Source organism: Arachis stenosperma, chromosome 5, assembly GCF_014773155.1.
Source record: "Arachis stenosperma cultivar V10309 chromosome 5, arast.V10309.gnm1.PFL2, whole genome shotgun sequence".
Taxonomy (NCBI): Eukaryota; Viridiplantae; Streptophyta; class Magnoliopsida; order Fabales; family Fabaceae; genus Arachis; species Arachis stenosperma.
Window position 1 is genome coordinate 82,733,566 of NC_080381.1, and position 13,669 is coordinate 82,747,234.

Here is a 13,669-nt window from a genome sequence, read left to right on the forward strand (position 1 = left end):
CTTTTTGGTATTGTTTTTAGTATGTTTTTGGTAGTTTTAGTTGAGTTTTTAGTATATTTTTATTAGTTTGTAGTTAAAATTCACTTTTCTGGACTTTACTATGAGTTTGTGTGTTTTTCTGTGATTTCAGGTATTTTCTGGCTGAAATTGAGGGATCTGAGCAAAAATCTGATCCAGAGACTCAAAAGGACTGCAGATGCTGTTGGATTCTGACCTCCCTGCACTCGAAGTGGATTTTCTGGAGCTACAGAAGCCCAATTGGCGCGCTCTCAACGGCGTTGGAAAGTAGACATCCTGGGCTTTCCAGAAATATATAATAGTCCATACTTTGCCCAAGATTTGATGGCCTAAACCGGCGTTCAAAGTCACCTCAAGAAATTCCAGCGTTAAACGCCGGAACTGGCACCTAATTGGGAGTTAAACGCCCAAACTGGCACTAAAGCTGGCGTTTAACTCCAAGAAGAGTCTCTACACGAAAATGCTTCATTGCTCAGCCCAAGCACACACCAAGTGGGCCCGGAAGTGGATTTTTATGTCATTTACTCATCTTTGTACACCTTAGGCTACTAGTTATCTATAAGTAGGACCTTTTACTATTGTATCTAAGAGACTTTGGTAGCTATCTTCGTTTTATGCTATCTTAGATCATTGGGAGGCTGGCCATTCGGCCATGCCTAGACCTTATGCTTATGTATTTTCAACGGTGGAGTTTCTACACACCATAGATTAAGGTGTGGAGCTCTGCTGTACCTCGAGTATTAATGCAATTACTATTATTCTTCCATTCAATTCCGCTTGTTCTTTGTCCAAGATATCACTTGTTCTTCAACTTGATGAAGGTGATGATTGACGCCCATCACCATTCTCACCCATGAACAAGGTGACTGACAACCATTCTTGTTCTACAAGCATCTGAGGCTTAGTGAATATCTCTTGGATTCCTGATTGCACGATGCATGGTTGATCGCCTGACAACCGAGTGCTCGCCTGACAAACGAGCCAACCATTCCGTGAGATCAGAGTCTTCGTGGTATAGGCAGGACCTGATGGCAGCATTCAAGAGAATCCGGAAGGTCTTACCTTGTCTGTGGTATTCTGAGTAGGATTCAATGATTGAATGACTGTGACGTGATTCAAACTCCTAGCAGGCTAGGGCGTTAGTGACAGACGCAAAAGTATCAATGGATATTATTCCGGCCTGACCGAGAACCGACAGCTGAATTCCGCTATGCTGTGACAGAGCATATGCTCTCGCTTTCACTGAGAGGATGGGAGGTAGCTGCTGACAACAGTGAAACCCTACACGAGCTTGCCATGGAAAGGAGTAAGAAGGATTGGATGAAGGCAGTAGGAAAGCAGAGAGACGGAAGGGAAGGCATCTTCATACGCTTGTCTGAAGCTCTTACACCAATGATATACATAAGTATCACTATCTTTATCTTTTATGTTATTTTCGTTCATCATCATATACATTTGAGTTTGACTGACTAAGATTTACAAGATGACCATAGCTTGCTTCAATGCTAACAATCTCCGTGGGATCGACCCTTACTCACGTAAGGTATTACTTGGACGACCCAGTGCACTTGCTGGTTAGTTGTGCGAAGTTGTGTAATGCCATGGAATTGAACCACCAAGTTTTTGGAGTTCATGACCAGGGATTATGAGAGTTGTGAAAAGTATTGTTCACAATTTCGCGCACCAAGTTTTTGGCGCCGTTGCCGGGGATTGTTCAAGTTTTGAGCAAGCTTTTGGTAACAATGCCTGGGATTGTTCTAGTTTGGACAACTGACGGTTCATCTTGTTGCTTAGATTAGGTATTTATTTTTTTCGAAATTCTTGAAGATGAATTCTAGAGTTTCATGATGATTTGTTGAAATCTGGCTGGCTGAGAAGCCATGTCTAATCTGATTGGACCGAGGTTTCAACTTATCACCACAAGAGCTTGTTGATTTTCATCAATTTTGCTTTTGGAGCAGTGATCTGCTAAGGCTTGGCTGACCTTTGGTCATGTCTAGTGTTTTGGACCGAAGCTTTCTTTGAAGGCTTGGCTGGCTGTGAAGCCATGTCTAATTCCTGGACCGGAGTCTTAGACTAGCATTGCACTGATTCCTGGAATTCTCATTAAGAATTTTGATATCTTTTTCCACTTAATTTTCGAAAAACACAAAAAAATTTACAAAATCATAAAAACCAAAAATATTTGATGTTTCTTGCTTAAGTCTAGTGTCTCATCTTAAATTTGGTGTCAATTGCATGCATTCATTCATGTGTCTTAAGGATCTTCAAGTAATTCTTGATGATTTCTTACTCTGATCTTTGAATTCTTTTGGCTTGAGTGTTTATGTGTCTCATATAGTGTCAGTAGTATACAAACTGCTAAGTTTGGTGTCTTGCATGCATTGTTATTTAATTCTTGTTGCATTTTGATTATTAAAAAAAAATCCAAAAATATTTTTAATTTGTGTCTTTTCAAGTCAATGATACAAAGAATTGAAGATTCAGAACATACTGTAGAGGAATTATACAGAAAAAGCTGAGCATTCAAAAAAGCCCAGTGAAGAAGGCAGACTGGCGTTTAAACGCCAGCCAGGGTACCTGGTTGGGCGTTTAACGCCCAAAGAGGTAGCATTTTGGGCGTTAAACGCCCAGAATGGTCCATTCTGGGCGTTTAACGCCAGGATGGTGCTAGGGGGAAGATTTTGTTTTCAAATCAATTTTTTTTCAAGTTTTCAAAGTTTTTCAAAACCAAATCTTTTTCAAATCAAATCTTATCAATCAAATGTTTTCAAAATCAATTTCTTTCCTTTTTCAAAGATACTTACTAACAATTAATGATTTGATTGAACATTTTTTGCCTTTTCTGTTGAGGAAGGTTTTATGTTTGAATCATATCTTTTCTTGTTAGGCAAGTCATAAATTTTTAAAATCATATCTTTTCAAATTATTTTCAAAATATATCTTTTAAAATTGTTTTCAAATCATATCTTCTCAATCACATTTTTTTTAAAACCAATCATATCTTTGTAATTACATCTTTTTCAAAATAGTTTTCAATCAAATCTTTTTGACTTCTAATTTCAAAATCTTTTTCAAAAATCACTTTAATTCTTCCCCACTCTCAATTTTCGAAAATTATCAATCAATTTTTAAAATGTTTTTGAAATCTTTTTAATTGAATTTTCGAAAATTCTCTTCCCTCTTTCCCACATCCTTCTATTTATGGAGTACCACTCCTTCTTAATGCACAATTCGAACCTTATCTAATTAAAGTTCGAATTCTTCTTCTCCTTCTTCTTTCTATTTCTCTTTTTCTCTGACACTTCAAGGAATCTCTATACTGTGACATAGAGGATTCCACATTTTCTTTTTCTCTTCTCTTTCATATGAGCAGGAGCAGAGACAAGGGCATTCTTGTTGAAGCTGACCCTGAACCCGAAAGGACCTTGAAGAGAAAGCTAAGAGAAGCCAAAGCACAACTCTCTTTAGAGGACCTGACCGAATTCTTCAAAGAAAAAGAAGACATGGCAGCCGAAAACAACAACAATGCCAACAATGCAAGGAAGGTGCTGGGTGACTTCACTGCACCTACTCCTGATTTCTATGGGAGAAGCATCTCTATCCCTGCCATTGGAGCAAACAACTTTGAGCTTAAGCCTCAATTAGTTTCTCTAATGCAACAGAATTGCAAGTTCCATGGACTTCCAATGAAAGATCCTCATCAGTTTTTAGCTGAGTTCTTGCAAATCTGTGACACAGTCAAGACTAATGGGGTAGACCCTGAGGTCTATAGACTGATGCTATTCCCTTTTGCTGTAAGAGACAGAGCTAGAATATGGTTGGATTCTCAACCTAAAGAAAGCCTGGACTCTTGGGAAAAGCTAGTCAATGCCTTCTTGGCAAAGTTCTTTCCACCTCAAAGATGGAGTAAGCTTAGAGTGGAAGTCCAAACCTTCAGACAGAAGGATGGAGAATCCCTCTATGAAGCTTGGGAAAGATACAAACAATTAATCAGAAGATGTCCCTCAGACATGCTTTCTGAATGGAGCATCATAGGTATTTTCTATGATGGTCTCTCTGAACTATCTAAGATGTCCTTGGATAGCTCTGCTGGAGGATCTCTTCATCTGAAGAAGACGCCTACAGAGGCTCAAGAGCTAATTGAAATGGTTGCAAATAACCAATTCATGTACACTTCTGAAAGGAATCCTGTGAACAATGGGACTAATCAGAAGAAAGGAGTTCTTGAGATTGATGCTCTGAATGCCATACTGGCTCAGAACAAGATATTGACTCAACAAGTCAATTTGATTTCTCAAAGTCTGTCTGGAATGCAAAATGCACCTGGCAGTACTAAGGAAGCTTCATCTGAGAAAGAAGCTTATGATCCTGAGAACCCTTCAATGGAGGAGGTGAATTACCTAGGAGAACCCTATGGAAACACCTATAATTCTTCATGGAGAAATCACCCAAATTTCTCATGGAAGAATCAAGAGAGACCTCAACAAGGTTTCAATAACAATAATGGTGGAAGAAACAGGTTTAGCAATGGCAAGCCTTTTCCATCATCTTCTCAGCAACAGACAGAGAGTTCTAAGCAGAGTACTTCTGACTTAGCAACAATGGTCTCTGATCTAATAAAGACCACTCAAGGTTTCATGACTGAAACAAGGTCCTCCATTAGGAATTTGGAAGGACAAGTGGGACAGCTGAGCAAGAAAATTACTGAACTCCCTCCTAGCACTCTCCCAAGTAATACAGAAGAAAATCCAAAAGGAGAGTGCAAAGCCATAGACATGGCCGAATATGGAGAGGAAAGAGAGGAGGAGGACGCCACTGAGGAAGACCCCAGTGGGCGTGTACCAATCTCCTCTGAGTTCCTCAATGAGGAACAATGGGAATTTGAGGCTCAAAATGAGACCATAGAGATTCCATTGGACTTACTTCTGCCATTCATGAGCTCTGATGAGTATTCTTCCTCTGAAGAGGATGAGTATGTCACTGAAGAGCAAGTTGCTAAATACCTTGAAGCAATCATGAAGCTAAATGACAAGTTATTTGGAAATGAGACTTGGGAGGATGAACCACCTTTGCTCACCAAAGAACTGGATGACTTGTCTAGGCAGAAACTGCCTCAAAAGAGGCAGGATCCTGGGAAGTTTTCTATACCTTGTACTATAGGCACCATGACCTTCAAGAAGGCCTTGTGTGACTTAGGGTCAAGTGTAAACCTCATGCCACTCTCTGTAATGGAGAAATTAGGGATCTTTGAGGTGCAAGCTGCAAGAATCTCATTAGAGATGGCAGACAACTCAAGAAAACAAGCTCATGGACTTGTAGAGAATGTTTTGGTGAAGATTGAAGACCATTACATCCCTACTGATTTCATAGTCCTAGAGACTGGGAAGTGCATGGATGAATCCATCATCCTTGGCAGACCCTTCCTAGCCACAGCAAAGGCTGTGATTGATGTTGATAGAGGAGAGTTGATCATTCAAGTGAATGAAGAATCCTTGGTGTTTAAGGCCCAAGGACATCCCTCTATCATCATGGAGAGGAAGCATGAAGAGCTTCTCTCAAAACAGAGCCAAGCAGAGCCCCCACAGTCAAACTCTAAGTTTGGTGTTGGGAGGCCACAACCAAACTCTAAGTTTGGTGTTGAACCCCCACATTCAAACTCTAAGTTTGGTGTTGGGAGGTTCCAACACGGTTCTGAGTATTTCTGAGGCTCCATGAGAGTCCTCTGTCAAGCTAATGACATTAAAGAAGCGCTTGTTGGGAGGCAACCCAATGTTTATAGTTAACTATTTTCTTTTGTTATTTTATCTTTTTTGTAGGTTGATGATCATAAGAAGTCACAAAAACAATGAAAAAGCAAAAACAGAAAGAAAAACAGGAAGAAAAACAGCACACCCTGGAAGAGAAGAAGCTGGCGTTCAAACGCCAGTAATGCTAGCTGTTGGGCGTTTAACGCCCAGTCTGGCACCATTCTGGGCGTTTAACGCCAGAAAGGGGCACCAGACTGGCGTTAAACGCCAGAAAAGGGCAACAACCTGGCGTTAAACGCCAGGAATGGGCACCAGCCCGGCGTTTAACGCCAGAAATGGCTCAAAACGTGAATTTTGATGCCACTTGGTGCAGGGATGACTTTTCCTTGACACCACAGGATCTGTGGACCCCACAGGACCCCACCACCACTCTCTCTCTTCTTCCCCCATTCACCAATCACCTCAATACCTCTTCCCCAAAAACCCTTCACATATCAAATCCCATCTTTCTCTTCACCACTCACATCCATCCTTCATAAATCCCCACCAACCTCACCCTTCAAATTCAAACCACTTTCCCTCCCAAACCCACCCATAATGGCCGAACCATTACTCCCCCTCTCTCCTATATATACCCTTCTTCAACCCTTCATTTTCACACAACCTAAACACCCCTTCTTTCCCTTCTTGACCGAACACACCACCTTCTCCCTCTTCCTCATTTCTTCTTCTACTCTCTTCTTTCTTCTTTGCTCGAGGACGAGCAAACATTTTAAGTTTGGTGTGGTAAAAGCATTGCTTTTTCGTTTTCCATAACCATTTATGGCATCCAAGGCCGGAGAAACCTCTAGAAAGAGGAAAGGGAAGGCAAAAGCTTCCACCTCCGAGTCATGGGAGATGGATAGATTCCTCTCAAGGGTGCATCAAGACCACTTCTATGAAGTTGTGGCCTTGAAGAAGGTGATCCCCGAGGTCCCCTTTTCACTCAAAAAGGGTGAATATCCGGAGATCCGCCATGAGATCCGAAGAAGAGGTTGGGAAGTACTTACCAACCCCATTCAACAAGTCAGAATCTTGATGGTTCAAGAGTTCTATGCCAATGCATGGATCACCAAGAACCATGACCAAAGTGTGAACCCGAATCCAAAGAATTATCTCACTATGGTTCGGGGGAAATACTTGGATTTTAGTCCGGAAAGTGTGAGGGTGGCGTTCAACTTGCCTATGATGCAAGGAGATGAGCATCCTTATACAAGAAGGGTCAACTTTGATCAAAGGTTGGACCAAGTCCTCACAATCATATGTGAAGAGGGCGCACAATGGAAGCAAGATTCAAGAGGAAAGCCGGTTCAATTGAGAAGGCATGACCTCAAGCCCGTGGCTAGAGGATGGTTAGAGTTCATACAACGCTCAATCATTCCCACTAGCAACCGGTCCGAAGTTACCATAGACCGGGCCATCATGATCCATAGCATCATGATTGGAGAAGAAATAGAGGTTCATGAGGTTATAGCCCAAGAACTCTACAAGGTGGCGGACAAGACCTCCACTTTGGCAAGGTTAGCCTTTCCTCATCTCATCTGTCACCTCTGTTATTCAGTTGGAGTTGACATAGAGGGAGATACCCCCATTGATGAGGACAAGCCCATCACCAAGAAAAGGATGGAGTACACAAGAGATCCCACTCATCATGAGATCCCTGAGATTCCTCAAGGGATGCACTTTCCTCCACAAAACTATTGGGAGCAACTAAACACCTCCCTAGGAGAGTTGAGTTCCAACATGGGACAACTAAGGATGGAACATCAAGAACACTCCATCATCCTTCATGAAATTAGAGAAGACCAAAGAATCATGAGGGAGGAGCAACAAAGACAAGGAAGAGACATTGAGGAGCTCAAGCACTCCATAGGACCTTCAAGAGGAAGGAAGAGCCGCCATCACTAAGGTGGACCCGTTCCTTGATTTCCTTGTCCTTTATTCTTCTGTTTTTCGAATTTTATGCTTATGTTTATCCATGTTTGTGTCTTGTGATCATTAGTGTCTTAGTGTCTATGCCTTAAAGTTATGAATGTCCTATGAATCCATCACCTTTCTTGAATAAAAAACGTGCTTAATTGAAAAGGAAGGAATTGCATGAATTCTGAATTTTATAATAGTTTAATTAATTTGATGTGGTGGCAACACTTTTGTTCTCTGAATGTATGCTTGAACAGTGCATATGTCTTTTGAATTTGTGGTTCATGAATGTTGGCTCTTGAAAGAATGATGAAAAAGGAGACATGTTACTGAGGATCTGAAAAATCATAAAAATGATTCTTGAAGCAAGAAAAAGCAGTGAAAAAAAAAGAAAAAAAAAGAGAAAAAGCAAACGAAAAAAAAACCGAAAAAAAAAGAAGAAAGAAAAAGAAAGAAAAAAAAAGTTGTGATCCAAGGCAATAAGAGTGTGCTTAAGAACCCTGGACACCTCTAATTGGGGACTTTAGCAAAGCTGAGTCACAATCTGAAAAGGTTCACCCAATTATGTGTCTGTGGCATGTATGTATCCGGTGGTAATACTGGAAGACAGAGTGCTTTGGGCCACGGCCAAGACTCAATAAGTAGCTGTGTTCAAGAATCATCATACTTAACTAGGAGAATCAATAACACTATCTGGACTCTGAGTTCCTAAAGAAGCCAATCATTCTGAATTCCAAAGGATAAAGTGAGATGCCAAAACTATTCAGAGGCAAAAAGATAAAAGCCCCGCTCATCTAATTAATACTGATCTTCATAGATGTTTTTGGAGTTCATTGCATATTCTCTTCTTTTTATCCTATTTGATCTTCAATTGCTTGGGGACAAGCAACAATTTAAGTTTGGTGTTGTGATGAGCGGATAATTTGTACACTTTTTGGTATTGTTTTTAGTATGTTTTTGGTAGTTTTAGTTGAGTTTTTAGTATATTTTTATTAGTTTGTAGTTAAAATTCACTTTTCTGGACTTTACTATGAGTTTGTGTGTTTTTCTGTGATTTCAGGTATTTTCTGGCTGAAATTGAGGGATCTGAGCAAAAATCTGATCCAGAGACTCAAAAGGACTGCAGATGCTGTTGGATTCTGACCTCCCTGCACTCGAAGTGGATTTTCTGGAGCTACAGAAGCCCAATTGGCGCGCTCTCAACGGCGTTGGAAAGTAGACATCCTGGTTCCAGCAATATATAATAGTCCATACTTTGCCCAAGATTTGATGGCCCAAACCGGCGTTCAAAGTCACCTCAAGAAATTCCAGCGTTAAACGCCGGAACTGGCACCTAATTGGGAGTTAAACGCCCAAACTGGCACTAAAGCTGGCGTTTAACTCCAAGAAGAGTCTCTACACGAAAATGCTTCATTGCTCAGCCCAAGCACACACCAAGTGGGCCCGGAAGTGGATTTTTATGTCATTTACTCATCTTTGTACACCTTAGGCTACTAGTTATCTATAAGTAGGACCTTTTACTATTGTATCTAAGAGACTTTGGTAGCTATCTTCGTTTTATGCTATCTTAGATCATTGGGAGGCTGGCCATTCGGCCATGCCTAGACCTTATGCTTATGTATTTTCAACGGTGGAGTTTCTACACACCATAGATTAAGGTGTGGAGCTCTGCTGTACCTCGAGTATTAATGCAATTACTATTATTCTTCCATTCAATTCCGCTTGTTCTTTGTCCAAGATATCACTTGTTCTTCAACTTGATGAAGGTGATGATTGACGCCCATCACCATTCTCACCCATGAACAAGGTGACTGACAACCATTCTTGTTCTACAAGCATCTGAGGCTTAGTGAATATCTCTTGGATTCCTGATTGCACGATGCATGGTTGATCGCCTGACAACCGAGTGCTCGCCTGACAAATGAGCCAACCATTCCGTGAGATCAGAGTCTTCGTGGTATAGGCAGGACCTGATGGCAGCATTCAAGAGAATCCGGAAGGTCTTACCTTGTCTGTGGTATTCTGAGTAGGATTCAATGATTGAATGACTGTGACGTGCTTCAAACTCCTAGCAGGCTAGGGCGTTAGTGACAGACGCAAAAGTATCAATGGATATTATTCCGGCCTGACCGAGAATCGACAGCTGAATTCCGCTATGCTGTGACAGAGCATATGCTCTCGCTTTCACTGAGAGGATGGGAGGTAGCTGCTGACAACAGTGAAACCCTACACGAGCTTGCCATGGAAAGGAGTAAGAAGGATTGGATGAAGGCAGTAGGAAAGCAGAGAGACGGAAGGGAAGGCATCTTCATACGCTTGTCTGAAGCTCTTACACCAATGATATACATAAGTATCACTATCTTTATCTTTTATGTTATTTTCGTTCATCATCATATACATTTGAGTTTGCCTGACTAAGATTTACAAGATGACCATAGCTTGCTTCAATGCTAACAATCTCCGTGGGATCGACCCTTACTCACGTAAGGTATTACTTGGACGACCCAGTGCACTTGCTGGTTAGTTGTGCGAAGTTGTGTAATGCCATGGAATTGAACCACCAAGTTTTTGGAGTTCATGACCAGGGATTATGAGAGTTGTGAAAAGTATTGTTCACAATTTCGCGCACCAAGTTTTTGGCGCCGTTGCCGGGGATTGTTCAAGTTTTGAGCAAGCTTTTGGTAACAATGCCTGGGATTGTTCTAGTTTGGACAACTGACGGTTCATCTTGTTGCTTAGATTAGGTATTTATTTTTTTCGAAATTCTTGAAGATGAATTCTAGAGTTTCATGATGATTTGTTGAAATCTGGCTGGCTGAGAAGCCATGTCTAATCTGATTGGACCGAGGTTTCAACTTATCACCACAAGAGCTTGTTGATTTTCATCAATTTTGCTTTTGGAGCAGTGATCTGCTAAGGCTTGGCTGACCTTTGGTCATGTCTAGTGTTTTGGACCGAAGCTTTCTTTGAAGGCTTGGCTGGCTGTGAAGCCATGTCTAATTCCTGGACCGGAGTCTTAGACTAGCATTGCACTGATTCCTGGAATTCTCATTAAGAATTTTGATATCTTTTTCCACTTAATTTTCGAAAAACACAAAAAAATTTACAAAATCATAAAAACCAAAAATATTTGATGTTTCTTGCTTAAGTCTAGTGTCTCATCTTAAATTTGGTGTCAATTGCATGCATTCATTCATGTGTCTTAAGGATCTTCAAGTAATTCTTGATGATTTCTTACTCTGATCTTTGAATTCTTTTGGCTTGAGTGTTTATGTGTCTCATATAGTGTCAGTAGTATACAAACTGCTAAGTTTGGTGTCTTGCATGCATTGTTATTTAATTCTTGTTGCATTTTGATTATTAAAAAAAAAATCCAAAAATATTTTTAATTTGTGTCTTTTCAAGTCAATGATACAAAGAATTGAAGATTCAGAACATACTGCAGAGGAATTATACAGAAAAAGCTGAGCATTCAAAAAAGCCCAGTGAAGAAGGCAGACTGGCGTTTAAACGCCAGCCAGGGTACCTGGTTGGGCGTTTAACGCCCAAAGAGGTAGCATTTTGGGCGTTAAACGCCCAGAATGGTCCATTCTGGGCGTTTAACGCCAGGATGGTGCTAGGGGGAAGATTTTGTTTTCAAATCAATTTTTTTTCAAGTTTTCAAAGTTTTTCAAAACCAAATCTTTTTCAAATCAAATCTTATCAATCAAATGTTTTCAAAATCAATTTCTTTCCTTTTTCAAAGATACTTACTAACAATTAATGATTTGATTGAACATTTTTTGCCTTTTCTGTTGAGGAAGGTTTTATGTTTGAATCATATCTTTTCTTGTTAGGCAAGTCATAAATTTTTAAAATCATATCTTTTCAAATTATTTTCAAAATATATCTTTTAAAATTGTTTTCAAATCATATCTTCTCAATCACATTTTTTTTAAAACCAATCATATCTTTGTAATTACATCTTTTTCAAAATAGTTTTCAATCAAATCTTTTTGACTTCTAATTTCAAAATCTTTTTCAAAAATCACTTTAATTCTTCCCCACTCTCAATTTTCGAAAATTATCAATCAATTTTTAAAATGTTTTTGAAATCTTTTTAATTGAATTTTCGAAAATTCTCTTCCCTCTTTCCCACATCCTTCTATTTATGGAGTACCACTCCTTCTTAATGCACAATTCGAACCTTATCTAATTAAAGTTCGAATTCTTCTTCTCCTTCTTCTTTCTATTTCTCTTTTCCTCTAACACTTCAAGGAATCTCTATACTGTGACATAGAGGATTCCACATTTTCTTTTTCTCTTCTCTTTCATATGAGCAGGAGCAGAGACAAGGGCATTCTTGTTGAAGCTGACCCTGAACCCGAAAGGACCTTGAAGAGAAAGCTAAGAGAAGCCAAAGCACAACTCTCTTTAGAGGACCTGACCGAATTCTTCAAAGAAAAAGAAGACATGGCAGCCGAAAACAACAACAATGCCAACAATGCAAGGAAGGTGCTGGGTGACTTCACTGCACCTACTCCTGATTTCTATGGGAGAAGCATCTCTATCCCTGCCATTGGAGCAAACAACTTTGAGCTTAAGCCTCAATTAGTTTCTCTAATGCAACAGAATTGCAAGTTCCATGGACTTCCAATGGAAGATCCTCATCAGTTTTTAGTTGAGTTCTTGCAAATCTGTGACACAGTCAAGACTAATGGGGTAGACCCTGAGGTCTATAGACTGATGCTATTCCCTTTTGCTGTAAGAGACAGAGCTAGAATATGGTTGGATTCTCAACCTAAAGAAAGCCTGGACTCTTGGGAAAAGCTAGTCAATGCCTTCTTGGCAAAGTTCTTTCCACCTCAAAGATGGAGTAAGCTTAGAGTGGAAGTCCAAACCTTCAGACAGAAGGATGGAGAATCCCTCTATGAAGCTTGGGAAAGATACAAACAATTAATCAGAAGATGTCCCTCAGACATGCTTTCTGAATGGAGCATCATAGGTATTTTCTATGATGGTCTCTCTGAACTATCTAAGATGTCCTTGGATAGCTCTGCTGGAGGATCTCTTCATCTGAAGAAGACGCCTACAGAGGCTCAAGAGCTAATTGAAATGGTTGCAAATAACCAATTCATGTACACTTCTGAAAGGAATCCTGTGAACAATGGGACTAATCAGAAGAAAGGAGTTCTTGAGATTGATGCTCTGAATGCCATACTGGCTCAGAACAAGATATTGACTCAACAAGTCAATTTGATTTCTCAAAGTCTGTCTGGAATGCAAAATGCACCTGGCAGTACTAAGGAAGCTTCATCTGAGGAAGAAGCTTATGATCCTGAGAACCCTTCAATGGAGGAGGTGAATTACCTAGGAGAACCCTATGGAAACACCTATAATTCTTCATGGAGAAATCACCCAAATTTCTCATGGAAGAATCAAGAGAGACCTCAACAAGGTTTCAATAACAATAATGGTGGAAGAAACAGGTTTAGCAATGGCAAGCCTTTTCCATCATCTTCTCAGCAACAGACAGAGAGTTCTAAGCAGAGTACTTCTGACTTAGCAACAATGGTCTCTGATCTAATAAAGACCACTCAAGGTTTCATGACTGAAACAAGGTCCTCCATTAGGAATTTGGAAGGACAAGTGGGACAGCTGAGCAAGAAAATTACTGAACTCCCTCCTAGCACTCTCCCAAGTAATACAGAAGAAAATCCAAAAGGAGAGTGCAAAGCCATAGACATGGCCGAATATGGAGAGGAAAGAGAGGAGGAGGACGCCACTGAGGAAGACCCCAGTGGGCGTGTACCAATCTCCTCTGAGTTCCTCAATGAGGAACAATGGGAATTTGAGGCTCAAAATGAGACCATAGAGATTCCATTAGACTTACTTCTGCCATTCATGAGCTCTGATGAGTATTCTTCCTCTGAAGAGGATGAGTATGTCACTGAAGAGCAAGT

At 40.3% G+C, this 13,669-nt stretch overlaps 2 non-coding genes across 2 annotated transcripts; both read right to left on the bottom strand.

The window, feature by feature from the left end:
* Positions 1–3,929: 3,929 nt before the first annotated feature.
* On the bottom strand, positions 3,930–4,037 carry LOC130984258 (small nucleolar RNA R71). Its single transcript, XR_009088203.1, has one exon. It is a non-coding gene; the product is annotated as a small nucleolar RNA R71 (small nucleolar RNA).
* Positions 4,038–12,584: 8,547 nt separating this feature from the next.
* On the bottom strand, positions 12,585–12,692 carry LOC130984259 (small nucleolar RNA R71). Its single transcript, XR_009088204.1, has one exon. It is a non-coding gene; the product is annotated as a small nucleolar RNA R71 (small nucleolar RNA).
* Between the last annotated feature and the right edge of the window lie 977 nt (positions 12,693–13,669).